The sequence below is a fragment of the Phyllobates terribilis genome, unplaced genomic scaffold (assembly GCF_046119375.1).
Source record: "Phyllobates terribilis strain yellow unplaced genomic scaffold, ASM4611937v1 Scaffold_4__5_contigs__length_816908805, whole genome shotgun sequence".
Classification (NCBI taxonomy): domain Eukaryota; kingdom Metazoa; phylum Chordata; class Amphibia; order Anura; family Dendrobatidae; genus Phyllobates; species Phyllobates terribilis.
Window position 1 is genome coordinate 785,960,148 of NW_027362764.1, and position 14,065 is coordinate 785,974,212.

Sequence of the window (14,065 nt, forward strand, 5' to 3'; positions counted from 1 at the left end):
CAACTCAAAACTTTATTCTAGGTGATGTTACATTTGCACATAGGACCCCTTGTTCGAAAGGAGCTTCTGAACTCTCTCGTCCATTGAATTTGTCAGGTTTTGGATGGTTTCTGCTTCAATTGTTTTGCATGAGGACAGAATACCCTCCCAGAGCTGTTGCTTAGATGTGAACTGCCTCCCGCCATCATAGACACTCCTTTTGATGATGCTCCAGAGGTTCTCAATGGGGTTGAGGTCAGGGGAGCATGGGGGTCACACCATAAGTTTGTCCCCTTTTATGCCCATATCAGCCAGAGATGCAGATGTGTTATCTGCAGCATGAGATGGTGCATTATCATGTAGAAAAATGATCTTGCTGCGGAATACACGGTTCTTCTTCTTGAACCATGGCAGGAAGTGCTGTTTGAGAAACTCCACATACATTATGGAGTTCATCTTTACCCCTTCAGGGATCCTAAAGGGGCCGACAATCTCTCTCCCCATGATTCCAGCCCAAAACATTACTCCACCTCCTCCTTGTTGGCGCCGTAGCCGTGTTTGCATGGGGTGTCCATCAACCAGCCATCCTCCACTCCATCCATCTGGACCATCGAGCGTTGCACGGCACTGATCGGTGAACAAAACAATTTTGAAGTCAGTCTTCATGTATTGTTTGGCCCACTGGAGCCATTTCTGCTTGTGTACAGTGGATAGAGGAGGTCGACAGGATGGCTTACGCACAGCTGCAAACCTCTGAAGGACCCTGCATCTTGTTGTTCGGGGGACGTTGGAGGCACCAGCCGCTTCAAAACCGTGTCTGCTGCTATGACAAGGCTTTTTTGCCGCTGCTCTTTTAACCTGACGTAATTGCCTGTAGGAAAGAGTCCTCAATTTTCCCTTATCAGCACGCACACGTGTGTACTGTGAATCAGCTACATACTTCTTGATTGTGCGATGATCAGGATGAAGTGTCTTGGCAATGTTGATTGTAGTCATGCCTTGACCTAAACACTCCACAATTTGTTGCTTCTCAGCAGCCGACACATCCTTTTTCTTTCCCATTTTGGCAGAAAATGTAGGCTGCTTAATAATGTGGGACAGCCTTCTTAAGTAGTCTTGCCTTTCATTGGACACACCTGCCTAACTAATTAGCACAGGTGTCTGCAATTGCTTTCAGTGATATAAAGAGCCCTGACACACATCACCATCAATGAGTTTAACTGACAAACAAAAAAAATCTTACCTTATCACTCCTAAACACTTTTTGCATAATAATTTGGAACACAGTGTACATGTGCTTTTCCACAAAACACCAGTGGTTCACGAAGTGAATCTTACAGTTCTAACTTGCCAACCGTGGTCTGTATGGAGTTGTTCAATAAAGGGCCCAAAATTAAGATAACATAGACGGGAGAGGTCTCTATGAATAGGAATTCCTAAGTATTTGATACCCTGTGAGGGCCAAGCAAAGGGAAAGTTGGACTGGATGGAATCCTGTATGGATTTGGGGAGGGAGACATTGAGGGCCTCAGACTTCGCTGCATTGACTTTAAAATTTGACCATGTAACAAAGTGATCTATTTCAGCCATAACAGCAGGGATGGATATATGTGATTGAGTGATATATACTAGGACATCATCAGCAAATGCAGAGCACTTGTACCCGGTGCCTCCCACCTCAATCCACCTAATATTGGGGTTATGGCGAATTGATGAGAGCAGGTGCTCCGTCACTAGGATGTATAAGAGAGGGGACAGAGGACATCCCTGCCTTGTCCCATTGGTGATTATGAAAGGTGATGAAAATGTTCCATTTATCTTCAGCCTAGGTGACGTATTGCGATACAGGGCCGTGATTTTGCCTATAAAAGGGTCCCCTAGACCCCTACCCCAAGCTTTTTAAGAGAATAATATATGGCGTGCCAGGAGACTCTATGGAATGCTTTCTCAGCATCCAACGAGAGTATCTAATTACAAATTTTTAACTGCATCTAGCCAAGGAAATACTTTATGCCTAGTAGCAGTGTCTGCTAGTCAGCGGATTATCCCAGCTGTTAAGTAAGCTACACCACCTGTAGTTTGGACACTTAATTTTTTCAAAGGAAATGGTTCGGGCCCCCGGGACACTCAGTGAAGAGCATCGGGGAGGCACCCCAAGGCACAGGGGCTGGGACTGGCGGTAGGACGCCTTGCGGTGGACCGCCAAGCTCGATCCTTATAAAAGCTTTTTAACTGCAGCAACTTTAGTGGACGCTTCTGGAGCTGGAATTCCCGCGGCTGCTGGCATGAGACTTGCCCTCCAATAGATCCTTGTAAAAGGATTTAAAGTGTATTCATTCAAATTAGAGAGACAATGTAAATTAGAAAGCTTAGAGCTGCCTCCACCACAGGGGGGCTCGCTCGACCCACCAGCGGACAGGCACCAGTATTGGGAGAGGGGGGCTGGCCTTCAGGGTCCACCGCGGCTCTGGCACAAACCCGGCGACACGGAGGTGGCACGGGCAGAAACGGACTGGCCGTGTCGGCTTCGCACTTCTTTGCTTTTAGAAAGGCATGACATGCCTATATCTGTGTCTCCCCCTCCTTTTACTCCTCCACCTCTTTTCTTTTCGCATGACTATATGTACTTGTCACTTTTCCATGTGTTAGTTGTGTCTTCTGAGCAGTTTGTCAGCTTTTGGACACCTTTGAAGGTGTTTTCTATGTGTTTCTATGTGTTTTTGTTTGCCTGCCATTGGTTTTAATGGTGTTCGAAGGTGTTCGATGAACAGTTCGACGAACAGTTCGGCGAACACACGGGTGTTCGACGAACTGAACCGAACTCGAACACTACGGGGGTGGCTCAACACTATTTATGACTGCCATCATACTATGTGGGGGAAAATGAGGACCCACATACTCTGTGGGTGGCAGCGGTGACCATCATGCTGTGTGGGGGGCTGTGGGGATCATCATACTGTGTATAGTTATGTGAAGACCATCTTACTGTGTGGGGCCATGCTGTGAAAGCGGAGGAATGTGTGAACATCATTCTGCATGGGTATCATAGTGGGTGAAAACATTAAGGAGCTTTAATAGGTACAAAAAAACTGTGTATGTCCTTCTGTTACTGCGCCTATGTGCCATAATAGGACTTTTGTTATTGAGCCCCGTAATTTCTATGAACGCCCCTACATTATTACAATAAAAAGGCACTGGTGGTCATTATTATAAGGAGGCACACTAAGGGATTGTTATCATTATAGGGAGAGCACAGGAGACATTATTATTATTATTATTATTATTATAAGAAAGCACAGCTAATTGTATTAATATAAGGTGATTCGGGGTCGTTATTGTTTTAAAGGGTCAATGGGAATTATTGTTATAAGGAGACACAGGGGACATTAATTCTATAGGGTGCTAAATAAATAAGGAGGCGCAGAGGAGCATTATTATTGCGAGGAAGTACAAAGGGAACATTATTGTGTAGAGGTGCAGAGTGGGCACTGTTATTGTATAGGAGGGTACTATTATTATACAGGGCACGGAAGGGGTATCATTACTGTCTAGGTCACTGGTTATAGCACTATATGGTTTGTGTAAAGATGGGTAAAATCAGTAAGTCAAGGTTATTTCTGTGTCACATTCTGCAGCGGCGAGTTATGGATGGAAGAAGTGGTCATGGCGGTCTGGGCTGAATGGAAAAGAAAAGGGAAAATGAGTGACAATGATCATCAAGAACGTCAATGGTGAGTACCTGTACAGTTTACACATATATGGTCTGCAGAGCACTGATGTAGACCTGATATCACCATTATACGCTCACTGTATGGTTGTGATATCAGTCCTAGTACAGTGGTTTGGTTAATGAGTATAGCGCTATTATCACTACTGTATATGCTGGTGATATTTGGCTATGGTCTGGTGGTATTTGTCTGTTATATTGCAATATTATTATTGCAGTGTTATTATTAGTATTAAACCTTATATAGCAGTATTATTGGAAATAGAGGTCTTGTAGTAAGTGATTAAGACCCCCTTCTGGGGAAGGGATGCATCTGGCATGGGGGGTGTGTTCTTTCAAATGCCAGGGCTGAATTTTAGTCCCAATCCATTCTGCTAGCCGCGGAGGTTTGCGCTATTGCCTTTTGAGGTGACCTTACGTGAACAGTTGCTCACAATATGCTCGCATCGGCCCCCTTGATCGTGCACACCCAGAGATGACGCTTTAAGGCTAAATATATACATCAAGGGTTTCACAACCAGAAAATCATTTCCCCAGCACCAGATAGACCTGAATGTTGCAGAATCTAAGTGGAAGGTTAAAAAAGGTAAAAATGAATCAGCAAAACAAATTAATCTGAATGCATTTTCTCATTTCTTGTTTTCTTTCTTTCTTTTTTTCTTTCCAATTCAAAAGTTGTCAAAAACTGCACTTGAGATTTCAAGAGTCGTATTTTCTCTCGATACTCAAAAACTTTTCAGTAAACACCCTAAAGCTACAAAATGTTCTTCATCCAGATGTTATTTATAGCCTTCATTCTCTTGCGTCGCGGGTTCATTCTGTCGTGCTTGTGTCATGTTGATAATCGTAGGCTCTGAATGGACACAATATGTTGGTTTGTTCGGAGCAGCCTGGTCCAGGTGAGCTGCCGAGAACAGATGATGTATTGATCTTGGACTCTTCTGACAGATGTGCATTCCGCAGGTTTCACTCATCAAAAGCATCGTCTCGAAATTAGCAGTGAAGGTCCTACAGGATGATATCATTACAGGGAGCTAAGAGCAGCATATGGCAGCATGGTCGTATTGTTCCTGAAAAAAATTAGATTTCATCTAACCCATGTATCCAAAAAAAAAAGTCAGACGTAAGACCTGTCGAGTCATGGCATGTTGAGTTGTGGGTCCTATCAGGATTCCTTTTGAACTGGTTTGACGTGACCCAGATGATAATTCCATTTTTTTTTTTATGTCTACAATGCTAATAATTGACATCATATCCCACTCGAGTTCTTTGAAGACCTTATCTGTTGAGTCGTGAAGAATATCTCGAATTTCCCTATTTCAACATTAAAGAGTCCACCAAAATATAAAATGCAATGTGTAAGGCATCGGTCATTCTGTATTATACTACATAGGGACAAGCAAAATGGTGACTTGAATTTAACAGAGGAATTACACAATTCAAATTTGTAAGAAAAAATGTTCTAGAATAATTATTACCTGGAGAATACAATTATTTCCTAAAAAGAAAGTTGATATTTTGCTCTTCAGTGAGATGGCCATGTTCTCCATCTATCTTCTGAGTCTTCTTCTTCTCTCAAAAACGTCTCTTAGTAAAATTTTCTTTCCACTTAGCTGGATCTTCACATAGTATAATGGGATATTACAAAGCTACAAAGTGGCTTCTTCTCTCAATTTTGACCCTTTGAGATAATATGAAGTGGTTTTCCAAAATGTCCTATCTTGAGTTTGGATCTTAAGAATTGATGATGTTATTGATGGTGTTTATGGTTGTCTTCACCCAACTTATTCCTTCTACTCTTCCTTTAACTCTTCTAATCTTAATTTTTTTCTTCAGTAATCTTGGTCTTTTTGGCTCCAGAATCAGATTAAGCTACAGTCTTTACATCGATCCACCAACTAGAAGATGTTTGTGAAGATGCTCATTTATTATGCCGCATTTTGAAGCTTTTTTTTTAAGCTTTTTTCACTGTTTTCAGAACATTAACAATAAGAACATGGAAGAGTCCAGGAGCCATTTGGTGAGCTGCATATCCTGCTACATGTTCACAGACTTGCCAGTGGAAAAGCCAGACTTCATATGCCAGAAATGCAAGCTTGTGTCCCCTGTTGGAGGAAAAGTTGCGAAATCTAGAAGAGAGGTTAACTACCTTGAAAATCATTAAGGAAGGTGAAGAGTTCTTAGACAGAGCAGAATTATCTCTTCATGATTCAGAAAGAGAAGAAATTCGAACTGCACCTGACGAAACAGAGGAATGGAAGCCTGTGACCCACAGAAGCAGGAGGATCGAGAGGCAGTCAGCACCCATACTGCTCAGGAACCAGTACCAGGCTCTCACACAGGAGAACCATGAAGAAATACAGCAAGATAAGACTTTGCCAGCAATGAATAACCTTGTAAGCCCTCAGAATCCTCCTGGATGGAGAAAGAAGAATGTTGTGAAGAAAAAACGGAGAGTGGTGGTCATGGGGGATTCCCTGTTAAGAGGAACAGAGGCCACTATCTGCAGACCAGACATAACCTCAAGAGAAATGTGCTGTCTTCCAGGAGCAAAAATTAAAGATGTGTCTGACAGGATATCAAGACTCTTCAGACCTACAGATCACTACCCATTCCTGCTAATACATGTGGGGACAAATGACACCGCAAGAAAGGACCTGGAAACCATCTGCAGTGACTTTGAAGACTTAGGCAAGAAAGTGAAAGAATTGGGAGCGCAGGTGGTCTTCTCATCCATCCTCCCAGTGGATGGCCATGGAACAATGAGGTGGAATAAGATTCTACAGGTGAACAACTGGCTACGTCGATGGTGCCGTCAACAAGGATTTGGATTTCTGGATCACGGAATGAATTACCTATACGATGGACTACTTGCTAGAGATGGGGTGCACCTTACGAAGACTGGAAAACATGTATTTGGAAGTCGCCTTGCTACACTCATCAGAAGAGCTTTAAACTAGAACAATGTGGGAAGGGAAGCAAAAGGCCAGAAAAAGCCATACAGCTGACAAATACTATTGAGATCTCTGCTACTGGAAGTGGAAAAGAAGAACAAAGACAAAAAAATCTAAATAATAAAAATATGGGAGGAAGAGAAACCAATCACAAACTAAAATGTTTTTATACAAATGCACAAAGCATGGGCAACAAACAAGGAGAATTGGAACTACTAATGCAGGAAAAGGAATATGATGTCATTGGAATCACTGAAACTTGGTGGGACGATACACATGATTGGAATAAAAGGCTAAAAGGATACAACTTATTTGCAAGAAACAGACTTGATAAACGAGGAGGAGGTGTCGCATTGTATGTTAGAAAAGCGTATATCTGCACAGAGATTGAAGCTTCAGAGACTGGGAGTTCTGTGGAAACTGTTTGGGTAAGAATACAAGGAGAGAACAACGGAAAGGACACCATTGTAGGCATTTACTACAGGCCACCTGGGCAAGCTGAAGATATGGATGAACTCTTTATGTATCAAATGACCAAGTTCTCCAAAAAATATGACGTAGTGGTCATGGGAGATTTCAACTATCCAGACATTTGTTGGGAATCTCTCTCAAGTAAAACTAACAGGTCAAGCAAATTCTTATCCTCTCTTGCTGACAACTTTATCTTCCAAAAGGTAGGGGAGAAAACAAGGGGATCTGCTACTTTGGATCTAATCCTTATAAACAGGGAGGAAATGGTTGAGGAGGTAAAGGTGGCTGGGACCCTAGGAGGCAGCGATCATGCTATTATAGAATTTTGGATAACTAGAGGAGGAAGACATGTGAAGACTCAAACTTCAAGGTTAGATTTTAGAAAGGCAGATTTTAAGAGACTCAGAAAGAGAATAGGAGGGATCCAATGGCTGGATGTCCTTAAGGACAAAAATGTCCAGGAAGGATGGGAAATTTTTAAAAATGAGATTCTCAAAGCACAGTCGTTAACAATCCCGAAAAGTAGGAAGAATGGGAAGCATTTAAGGAAACCAGGATGGATGAACACAGAACTTAAACACATGCTAAAAAGAAAGAAAGAAATGTTTATTAAATGGAAAGAGGGAGGCATATCTAAAGAAGATTATAATGCAGTCTGCAGATCCTGCAGGGCACGTATCAGGTTAGCTAAAGCTGACAATGAATTAAGGCTTGCAAGAGATGTCAAAAGCAATAAAAAAGGATTTTGGGGGTATGTCAAAAGTAAAAGAAAAGTCAAAGATGCTATAGGATTTTTACAGGATGAAAATGGAGAAATGGTAAGAGAGGATGTTGAGAAGGCCGAACTTTTTAATTCCTATTTTGCATCTGTTTTCTCTCAGAAAGAAAATGTAACATCAACTGATCTTCACTGTCCTTTTAAAGGAATAGAGGAATCCAAGTTATCAGTAAACAGAAAGATTGTGAGGGAATATTTAGCTAACTTAAATGAGTTCAAGTCTCCAGGTCCAGATGAATTACACCCCAGAGTACTGAAGGAGATTGTAGAAGAAATTTTAGAACCACTCTCCATAATCTTTGAAAATTCTTGGAGAACAGGAGAAGTCCCAGAAGACTGGAGAAGAGCAAATGTTGTTCCTATCTTCAAAAAGGGGAAGAAGGTGGACCCAGGGAACTATAGGCCGGTGAGTCTGACTTCTATACCAGGAAAGATCTTTGAACAAATTATTAAACAACATGTATGTAAGTACATGGATAAGAATGAAGTGATTAACCAGAGTCAGCATGGGTTTGTAACTAACAAGTCATGTCAGACTAACTTAATTTCCTTCTATGACAGAATCACTGACTGGGTGGATCAGGGAAATGCTGTAGATATAGTATATCTTGACTTCAGCAAAGCATTTGACAAAGTATCTCACATCATCCTTATTGAAAAAATGACCAAGTATGCAATGGACCAGGCAACTGTTAGGTGGATTCATAACTGGCTTAGTGATCGGACTCAAAGGGTGGTTGTAAATGGCTTCACATCCAGCTGGATGAATGTCTCAAGTGGGGTACCACAGGGCTCCGTCCTGGGACCTGTATTGTTCAACATCTTTATCAATGATTTAGATGAAGGAATTGAGGGTAAACTGATTAAATTTGCTGATGACACAAAGCTAGGAGGGATAGCTAATACTAGAGAAGAGAGAGAGAGGATTCAAAAAGACCTAAATAAACTGGAGCAGTGGGCAGCAACCAACAGAATGGTTTTTAACAGGGAAAAATGCAAAGTACTACATCTGGGCAATAAAAATGAAAAAAGCATATACAGAATGGGAGGAATAGAGCTGAGCAACAGTACATGTGAAAAAGACTTAGGTATACTAATAGATCATAGACTGAACATGAGTCAACAGTGTGATGCAGCAGCAAAAAAGGCAAATACAATTCTGGGATGTATTAACAGAAGCATACAGTCTAGATCACGTGAAGTCATTATCGGTCTTTACTCCTCTTTGGTCAGACCTCATCTGGAATACTGTGTACAGTTTTGGGCACCACATTTTAAAAAAGACATCGACAAACTGGAGCAAGTTCAGAGAAGAGCGACCAGAATGGTGACTGGTCTGCAAACCATGTCCTATGAGGAACGGTTGCAGGATTTGGGAATGTTTAGCTTGCAAAAAAGAAGACTGAGAGGAGACTTAATAGCTGTCTACAAATATGTCAAGGGCTGTCACATTGTAGAAGGATCATCTTTATTCTCATTTGCACAAGGAAAGACTAGAAGCAATGGGATGAAACTAAATGGGAGGAGACACAGATTAGATATTAGAAAAAACTTTTTGACAGTTAGGGTGATTAATGAGTGGAACAGGCTGCCACGAGAGGTGGTGAGTTCCCCTTCAATGGACGTCTTCAAACAGAGGCTGGACAGACATCTGTCTGAGATGATCTAGTGAATCCTGCTTTGAGCAGGGGGTTGGACCAGATGACCCAGGAGGTCCCTTCCAACTCTACCATTCTATGATTCTATGATTCTATGATTCTATGATTATTCTTGGACCTTTAAGGCAAGATTATTGTGAAGGAGTATTCCTAAGAACACTTCTTTCATAATAATCTCGTAGACTAAACAGAATGTTAATCATAATCACATAACGAACATGTGGGGTAAAATGGTCCTTTGTGCTGCAGAAAACATCATCATTCTCGGCAGCACAAAGAACTCCCACTGCCTGAAAAAGCCGCCTAAACAGGCTATTATACAACCGCTGACCAGCAAACGATCAGCTGATTGGTGGTTGTTTAATGCCGTAGGTCGCCATGTGGGAACAGACCCATGTAGTTGGTTTGGGTAAGACTAAGATGGATGGAACCATAAGGTTGAGCGGATACACGAGCTCTAAAAACATTTGAAAGACTCTTCTTGTTCGTTTCCATTGTAAAACCATTTTGCTGTTCATATGTTCAATCCACTGAGAGTTTTTTTTTTAAACGTCAGGTTTTCAAAAATTCCTGGTGTGAAAAAAGAAGATGCATGTCACTTTATTTTTAAGTAGTTCTTAAAGGAATCCGCTGCAAACTAAGCACTGTTCAGTAAAAAAGGCTGCAAAAAAACTCAGGAGAAAAACTATTCCAAAACTCTTTAATAACTCTTCAACAGTATGTGCACATGACATCCTTAAGATTCAGACGGTCTTTCAAATGCAGAGTTTTTCAAGATGAAGACTCTTCAGGAAAATGCCAGCTGTCTTTTTCCTGAAGCGTCTCTGCAGGTGTCTTTTTTTTTTATCATTTAAACTATAAATGAAAGCTGCCTGAAGAATGAACAGGTTAATTATTTTATCCATTTCGTGGTTTTTGAAGCTAAAAGCTCCGAAAAACTGAACTTGTCGTGTACTAATGTTCATTGTTTGAAGCATTTATTTTGTGCTTTTTCAGGTGGTTTCCAGGAAGAATCCGCCTGAAAAATATGTTATGGGAACATATCCAAACACTCCAAAAACTCCACAAAGAAGGAAAGTTTCCTGCTGTGGTTTCTGTTAGTATACTCCCGTTTTTGACCACTTCAAAAATGTGTTTTGTGATGTTTAAACAGAGTTTTTTTTAAGTGAAAACTGCTTCAGGAAACACTTTCTTTTGGCGTATATGCACATAGAGTCTTTTTGCTAAGGTTTATTTTTAGCAGAAACTGAGCAGAATATCCAAGTTTTTGAGGAGTGTCAGGGATTCAAAAGATCCCGATTACTCACAGAGACCACCCACTGTGATCTCTGGAGCAAACAGCTCTCTGCTGCCCCCTATCGTCTGGACAAATGCACGAGTGACTGACGATCAATATAGGAGGTTGCAGGCTGTTCTCACTAAGTAGTTATCGGCAAGCTAGCAGTGAGCGTATGGCATACACACCATCTTCCAACACATGGAATATCTATAATATAATCGTACAAGCGTCCCTCTGTCTGAACCCTCTATAGACTGCGCAAGAGTGACACGCCTGCGCAGTCTGGACCCCACAGAGGAACGCAACCACATCCTGAACGAGGAGTTTAACGGGAGCCTGTTTTCTGGTAGCATTTGGCTTCGGGGAAGGCACGATTACAGAGCAAAAGAAACAGAACTATTCAATTTTATGTTTAATCCAAAGGGAGTGTTTATGAAAAATATACAAAACATTTTACAAGGGGGGCAAAACAATACAGCATATAGAGTTACAAAAAATAAAAGGGATTAACACAGAACTTACTATACCGATCGCTGAGACGATTCAGTTTAGCCAGAGGAGAGCACTCCAACGTAGCTGTTATAGAACGTGGCCCCTGCTTGCACGAAAATATGTATCTCCCAGCATGAGCACAGATTAATATTCGGCTTCATCCTTAATGCCAAATTGAGCCCTGCCCACACACTCCCCTGTGATAACCTCACACGAGCTGGTCTCAGCCCTTCATGGTTTTATTAAATCTCTAATTTCTGTGATATCTCCTCTCTTGATGATCACAGAAGTTTGCAAGTGATGCCATATTTTTTATTGGGATTTTACCTTTTCTTAGAGATCAAACATGACATGGCTGCTGTCAGTTATCTGCTTAATGTTGCATTACAGCTCATCGGCAGGGCTCACAGATATGAAAAAATATGCATACTGTTCCCCACATCACCCCGCCGCTAAAAATATATGTTCCATCATAATTGGAATTATAGAAATTCCACTATTCAATATTTCCTTTTGGTGCCTCAGAGTCTGGCCGATGTAAGGAATATGCAAAAGTGAATGTACATTAGTGTGATAGATTTCCCTTTGAAGCTTAACGAGATGGTTCCTATCTCTTTCAGGTGTCCTACTCTTCACACATGTCTTATTACTAGGCACAATGGACATCTTCCTCGTTTTTGTTCTATCAGGAGCTCTCTTTCGCATGGTAAATAACCTGGATAATTAAGTTTGTCGCTTCTAGTGTACACTGTCATTTTACATAGAAGCAGCTTTTTACATGGCTATTTCCCATCCTTACAGCAAATGGGATAGGGGAGTGGGTACTGCAGAGATTTTTAATATTTTCTATGACAAGGATATTTGATTTTTGAAGAGGATTTGAGAGCTTCTACTCAGTTTCTTCTCCATAAAACTGTGGAAAAAAAAATCAGTGTGAACAAAGCCTTGGACAGTTTTTGAAGGAGTTTTTCTTTACCGAAAGAGGTTTTGATGAGTTTTTTTTCCTGAACAGTTCCTTGCAGCCTTTTGATTGGACAGTGCCTAGCATGGCGAAGTTTCCTTCAGGGAGGTTGTGCACTACTCGGACATCCCCTTCTCTATTATTATTTTACCCTATGTAAAATAAAAACAGCTGTGTACTCACCTCCAGTGCTAGCCCCGGGTCTCCTGGGGCTCGAGTGACATTACTATGTCACATAAGCCTGGCAGCCACTAAGCGGCCACTAATGGGCCGCTTCCCTCTCACGTCCTTCACGTCTAGAGGAAGTCAGAACTTGTGTTGCTCTCTGTCTTCCTCCAAATGTCCTTCTTGACAAAAGGAAGTTAGAGTGAAGCAGCCCATTAGCGCCCACTGATTGGCTGCAGTGACTTAACCAGGCTATGCGAGCCTCGGCAGACCAGGTCCTGACAGCGCTGGAATGGCACCGGCACCGGAAAGGAGTACAAGCAGTTTTATTTTATTATGTGGGGGAATATAGGAATTGAGAAGGGGTTGTCCGAGAAGTGCACAATCACTTTCAGGACCCAATTCAAAGAAGTGACCTACAATTTTTTTTCTTCCACCAGGCATTTTTGAAAACCTCTTCAGGAAAAAAAAAAAAGCTCAACAAACTCGAAGGGTATGTGCACAACGCCTTATAGACAACAGCTTACCCGATGACTCTTTCAAGCAGAAGATGCTTCAGGAAAAGGACAGCAGTGTTTTTCCTGACGTATCTTTTTTGCCATGTTTGCACTCATTTTTTACTTCTAGGTATGAAATAGTAGCAGCTCCTGCGCTTGTCCAGTGTATTGTATAGCTATACTGTATTACACCTGCGAAGCATATTTTCTTGAGGGTACATGAATAAGAAACAGTTCTCAAAGTAGGGATAATTTTTTTCGTGTCTTGTTAACAAGCTATGAAAACAGCCAGCCTGTTCCCGCACCATAAAAAGGATTCATTTTAGATGACTTAAAAAAATCCAAGGAAATGTTTAATCATTTTGAGAATAGCAAACCTGATGCAGATCCCAAAAAAGGGATAATGTTTTAACTCCTAGTTAACAAACCATTACTTCTTAATCTTCAAAACAGCACATCTTTTGCTGCTCCCTAAATGAAGGGATAATTTTTGTACTGCTTGTGAAATAGCTATTTCGTCTTCAATTAGGAAAGAGGAAAGCTCTTGACACTCCTCAAACAGGGATTATTCTCCCATCACTCTATATGAAAAAAGTTTGGCTTCTTCAGTTTGCATAACTTTTTGCAAGGCAAAATTGGATATTTTTAGACTGTTTTTTCCAGGTTAAGTGGCCTAAAAAAGCCTGCAGTTTAGACAACCTTTTTACCATTGGCTATCATCCTTTTTTTCACCTAGCAAGATAAGTTGAGGTCATTTTGACATTTCTAAGGTTGTGTTTGTACTAAAGAACAAGAAAGTGGTTTAATTCAGTCCTAGGAGACCCCAGAGTGTTGCACATCATTTTGGCAAATTATAGGGTTAACAGCACTTCAAATGTTTTTTAAGAAATTTTTTTTTACCAAAGTAACAAATTTGAACTTTATAAGATTCAATCATCTTTCCAATGAGTCCATGTCCATCAGGTATTGCCCTGATTTTTACCAAATAAATTCGATTAGTTTTGATATTTTTTTATATTTTTGACACAAGAAAAGATATGACAATATGGATTGGAATAACTGAAGAGATCCTCATCTCCCATAGAAAAGAAACCAGGCAGGAAT